The sequence below is a fragment of the Pseudochaenichthys georgianus genome, unplaced genomic scaffold (assembly GCF_902827115.2).
Source record: "Pseudochaenichthys georgianus unplaced genomic scaffold, fPseGeo1.2 scaffold_296_arrow_ctg1, whole genome shotgun sequence".
Taxonomy (NCBI): domain Eukaryota; kingdom Metazoa; phylum Chordata; class Actinopteri; order Perciformes; family Channichthyidae; genus Pseudochaenichthys; species Pseudochaenichthys georgianus.
The window spans coordinates 147273-153405 of NW_027262957.1; positions in this window are offsets into that span (position 1 = coordinate 147273).

Below are 6133 nucleotides of genomic sequence, written 5' to 3' on the forward strand. Positions count from 1 at the left end.
CTGATGATGTTTTGAACTTACTGACCTCTATGTTTAATGAAGGTCTCAGAAGTGGTTGTATGGGGGACTCATTTTATGAAGGTGTCTTGACTCTACTATATTAAAAAAAATGATGAAACTGATATAGTTATAATTACAGACATTTAACTATAATGAATACTGATTATAAGATACTAGCAAAAATAATAATGAATAGATTAACAGATATATTCGATGAAATAATAGATAAGGAGCAACATGCTATAAAAGGTCGCCTTATGTGGGACAACTTATCAATTTTAAGAGAAATCATAAATAAGCCAAAAGAAGAAAAAGGTTTTTTTATTATTGGACTTGATCAAAAAAAAGCCTTCGACTATTTATCCAGGGATTACTTATGGTCGGTGATGAAGGCCTACGGATTTCCTGAAGCCTTCATAAACATGATTAAGTGTCTGTATTTTAAATCTTGTGTCTGTGTAAATGTAAACGGTGTGTTGACAAATGCATTCAATGTTGAGAGAGGGGTTAACCTGTTAAGCCCGGTTTTTTTTTTCACGACACTGTGTCTCAGGGCATCTTAATATTTAAAAACTATTAATGTGTTATACCAGATTAACGAGAATAATCTCAGCTAACTGAGAATACGAACCATTTTTACAGAAACAAAACACAAGTCTCACAAGAAGCGTTAGCATTACCCCTTAGCTAAAACGGTTAGATGCTACTTCCGGTGCTAACTAACAAAAACGATCTTTAAAACTTAATATTTTCTGCACAAACTACATATCATCTGAAAACTGATACTCCACAGATTATTTGGTTATAAGTATCATCACTGTAGGACACAAACATACTGAGCTAGCAGCCAGAACAGAGAAGAAAAAGAAAAACAGTTTTCAAAGCCATAACAATAATTATGTCTTACCGTTGCTGTTTTGTGATCAAAGCTCGTGTTCAAGGGAATAAAAACGCTGCTTAAAGTTAATCCAATGTCTCTTAGTCACTTTAGAATTGTTCCTGATAATCTATCATTAAATTCATGGCAGCAGAGTAGGTATAACGTTTCGCAGTCCCGAGCTAACGCTGTCTCACGTGCTGTTTACGCAAACCTCTCTCTACTTGACGTAAGTGTTTAGCGGGACTTACTAACTGTCACTCGATTCTATTGGCTCTAACGGTTCAGAAAATGTGTCAATCACCAAAATCGACCAATGGGTTCCAAAGATATGATCCTGCGTAGTATAAACTAAGCCCGCTCCGGCTCCATTACGCATTACGCAGCCAGAAGGGAGAGCTTCACCACAGAGCAGGTGCTAGAGATGCTAGCTGACGATAGCTATGATCATACCAGATGACTCTTCGTCGGATGATGAAGATCTCCTCCAGCCAGACCTGGATCCGGACAGTAGTGACTCGGATGTTGAACTTCCACCACGGGAAAGGTATGTAATCTCTCTGTTTTTATATATTACTTGTGTGTTTGGTGAAACTGCGTCACAGTGCTAGCTTAGCCAAGAAGCTACAGGAATGATTAGGCAAAATGCTAAATAGTGTTACTTGTCTTTTTGGAGTTACATTTTCTAAATGAATGGCCAGTGTATGAATATGTGTTTACTTATTTATTTGGTGTAATATTATTCATTTATTGTCCAATATTATCCTTTTTATATATTAATTTTGTGTTTGGTGGAACTGCATCACAGTGTTAGCTTAGCCAACAGGAATGATTAGCCAAAAAGGCTAAATAGTGTTACTTGTCTTTTTGGAGTTACATTTTCTAAATGAATGGCCAGTGAATAAATATACATGTATACATGTGTAATATTATTCATTTATAGTCCAATATTATCCTATAAGTATAAGCCAGTGAATTAATCTAATCTCTTTGTTTTTCCACATTTGTTAGATGAGGTGTGACCCCAGCAGGACAAAGCCAGACACCCAGAAGACTTTCAGGGAGCAGCTTGCTGCAGAATTGTTGGAGTTTGCTGAAGGCCCTGCTGAAGGCCCTGCACCTCCACCACCCCCTCCTCCACCACCCACATGCATGCCCGAGTATTATGGGGAATATGTCACCAAGGTCAGGAAGAACTGCAGGAGGTGCCTAGATGCTGGACTCAAAAGGGTGAAGACACCTGTGTACTGCAGGAAGTGCCAGGCCCCTCTGTGCTTCACTGTCAAAAGGTACTGTTTCAGGGAGTGGCACAACCTAAATACTGGAACATTCAGGTAGGTATAAAGTTCAGGTAGGTATAATATTTTGCGAGTGTTTACTTAAAAAAAAATACTTGTTTTTATATACCTAGTGTGATTTTATTGTATAGTGTGTTGGTAAAATGTTTGTTTTTACATGCCTCTAGTGTGTTGGTAAAATGTTTGAAATAAATCTGCCCCAGTTGGAGTCAAATGTTACCTATGTTTCCGTGTTTTTTTAATGTGCAAGTACACCTACACACAATGACCTACAGTGTAGTTGTATTGTATAGTGCGTTGGTACAGTTACATACACATACAGCTACACTTACACATACACACCTACACGTACCCACACAGCTACACTTACACATACACACACACACACACACACACACACACACACACACACACACACACACACACACACACACACACACACACACACACACACACACACACACACACACACACACACACACACACACACACACACACACACACACACACACACACACACACACACACATACACTTACACACACCTACACACACTCACACACACACAGATATTTTAAAACATTTTTTACCTTTTTAAGAATTTTTTTTTTTAAGATTTTTTATTTGATTTTTTTGGCTGGAATGAATACCTATAGTGATGATTCAATATAATACAATACTTTTTATAGTCTGGTACCTGAAAAATGTCAAATGGCACTGATGGAACCAAATCTGCCCAAATGTGCCCAAAGCTTATTCCACCTGGACTTTATTTACATAAACCTCTCTAAAAAGGTCAAATGTCACGTGTTTTGCCTCAATCTTGATACACGGTACTTATTATTTGTTATACTTTGGATTCCTAAAGCTTTTAGGCTAGTAACCCATCATTCAAGGTTGGGCTTCACTTTAAGTAATGGGTTTTCTTTAGGCGGAGACAGGAATTTACATTTTTTTGCTATGTTCCATCTAAATTTACTCTGACACAGAAAAATCTATATTGATTCTGACACTTCTACATCCAACTCACAGATGTAACCTTGCTTTGACAACAACAATTATTCATATACACCTTTTAGAAGTGAAGTTATAGTCATTTGTTCTGGGAATGTCATTTTCGAGCCTGAAACCTGAAAAACAGGCTTGGGGTTTAATAGGTTAAGCAGGGGTGCCCTCTAAGCGCAGCTCTGTACGTGCTGGCCATAAGTCCATTCATTAAAATAATAAACAATGACAGGTTCATATCAGGAACACGAGTTGGCCATGCGCCTAAAATAACTGCCATCGCCTATGCAGACGACTGTTATAATAAAAAAACAACAGGAAATGGATGTTCTAACAAACCACCTACACCTATATGAATTGGCATCAGGAGCTAAATTAAACCACAGCAAAACTGAAGGTGTTTGGATCGGCACCAACAATGCCAAATGTGACATTAACGTTCAAGTGAAAAAATAAATTAAAATACTTGGAATAACTATTTGTAGCGACAGCTGTGCTGAACCCAACAAACTAAGTGAAGTCAAAGAACAAGTTAAACACTGGGAGAATAAAAATACAAATTATAAATCAAGAATAAACATAATTAAAACTGAGGTCACAGACGTGCACGCAGTTGTGGGCGGGCCTTCGCGTCCGAGCGCCTGTAGGGTTATTCATACTCAGCAAGATCCTTTTTCTACAAACATTTTTCCCCACCAGCCCAAATAATTAACAGTGTGTCAATTTGGTGTGGGGTACAACAAGGGAGGTTGCTAAACGTAATTTGATATTTAGGAGTAGGGAATATGGAGGCCTGGGAGCCCTAGACCTGGGCATTAAACTAAACATTACCTTTGTAAACAACATCTGGGCTCCTCAAGCCAAGGAAAGCACCTTGGCTTGAGGATGGAGGAATGGGATGGAAGAAAAGAAGAGGCAGAGCTAGAAATGGTCCATATTACAAGTTAGTTTATGGTGACTTCACAACTGAAGTTCAACATTTAGGGATTGATTGGATCGGACGACCGAATAGAGTAATTTTTAAAATGATAAACGATTTAAAAAAGAAAAAAGTAACAGTTCATAAAAAGGCAAGTGTCCTCTATAAACATTCATAAAATAATATGCTTTAAGTTTGTATGTATTTTCTTATTGTGTGTGTGTGTGTGTGTGTGTGTGTGTGTGTGTGTGTGTGTGTGTGTGTGTGTGTGTGTGTGTGTGTGTGTGTGTTGTTCAACCACCTCCAGTATGGGTCTCTGTGTTCTGTAATTAATACAAAAACCATAGACAAGAACCGTTAAATCAAAAGATACTGTGCATGCTGTGCAAAAGTATGTTGGGGACCTATTCTTGGATTTCCACCCCAAGCGTGGTGCACGGGCTCTCGGGTCAATATTCTGTGTTTAAAAACCTATATAAAATCTCCTGTAGTAAAACCAATACAAGTTTATAAAAGCCCTGTTTGGGTTTAAAATGTATAAAACAATGTAATAAAAGGGATAAAAGAGAGCAGTGGCTGCAGCACAGAGCGTATGCGGCGGGGTTCACAGTTTCCCCAAAAAGAACACAGACTGGATGTGATATTGTCCAAAAGAATGTTGGGGAAAGTTATTCATCAAACATCAAAACATTTTAAAGGGGACCTATTCTGGACTTCCCTTTCCTGCAGTGTGCTATAAAGGTTTCTGTGCATGTAAACGGTCTGCAGAGGCTTCAGTCCCAAAGTATTATATAAGTGTTCTTTGTTTCAGGAGCACACTAAAGGAGACTACCAGAAGGCTCTGCTGAGTCTGTGCGGAGGAGACGACTGAGCTCTGAGCGGACTCCGTTTCCCAGAAGGCCGCTGGGTCCTAAAACATCAGCTGACTGCAGATTTGTTTGAACTCTGTCCATGAGAGCCTTTTAGTTGTTTCTTCTCTGTTAAACAGATCACCTCCATCTCTCTGAGCAGCTTCAGTTTTTAAATAAAATCCTTTCACCAGATTGTGTTTTTCATTTGATGACGACCACCATACACAAGGTCAGCAGGGACACTGATAAAATAAAAAAATAAGTTTTTACAAATACATTTACTGAAGTTAGGTACTTGTTCTTCACTCTTTAGTTTTTTTACACTACTTTATACATCTGCGAAATTCCACTATATTCGATTTGGTTAAAAATATAAATAATGGCAGAATTTGCAAGGAGAGCGCAAAGCCTCAGAGGCTCATCAAAGTTCTCCTCCGTTTTAGGCACTTTGACCAAATATCAGAACATAGTTGTCTGCAGTGATGGGAACTACAGCTCTTTGAGGGGAGCCGGAATCTTATGGCTCCGTTCCTTTCCGAGAGCCGTTCAAAAGAGCCGTTTCTTTATATAACTGACTGTATTGCCAGAAATCTACTTTTACTCACAGAAAATGTATAACTTGCTTCATCTCTCAGCCGAACTACTGCTCAAGCAGCGTGCGTTATGCCATCATCTACGGCGCATGTGCATTCAGGAAAGCAAGTTCCTTTAAAGGCGAGTGGATTTATGGCAGGCAGAGAACCAACGATAAAAATAACGGCTCTCACCAAGTACGACTCGGTTCCCTTCGTTCGTACCAAAGAGCCGTTCAAAAGAATCGGATCGTTCGTGAACGTAACATCACTAGTTGTCAGAAATGTGACACAATGACTGCGTTTAGAGGGGAATATATTATCTAGTGAGAGTGCTATGTGTAGGCCTGGGACCAGCACCAATGAGCCATTCTGTGCAGTTAAGGCTTGTTGAGGTTGAGCTTCATGTGGTGTGCAGTCAGCCACTGAGAGATGATGTTCAGAGACACTTTGAATTGTGGGCCTTCTTAATGGACTGCTATCCAGTCAAGCTGGTCGTCAAACACTGGGAAACATCTTTATATATCCATTTACCATGCAGTTCATGTCCTCTAACTGCCCTGCCTCTCAGTGAGCAATCAAGTTCTTCTTACAGTTTCTACGTTAGGGAAG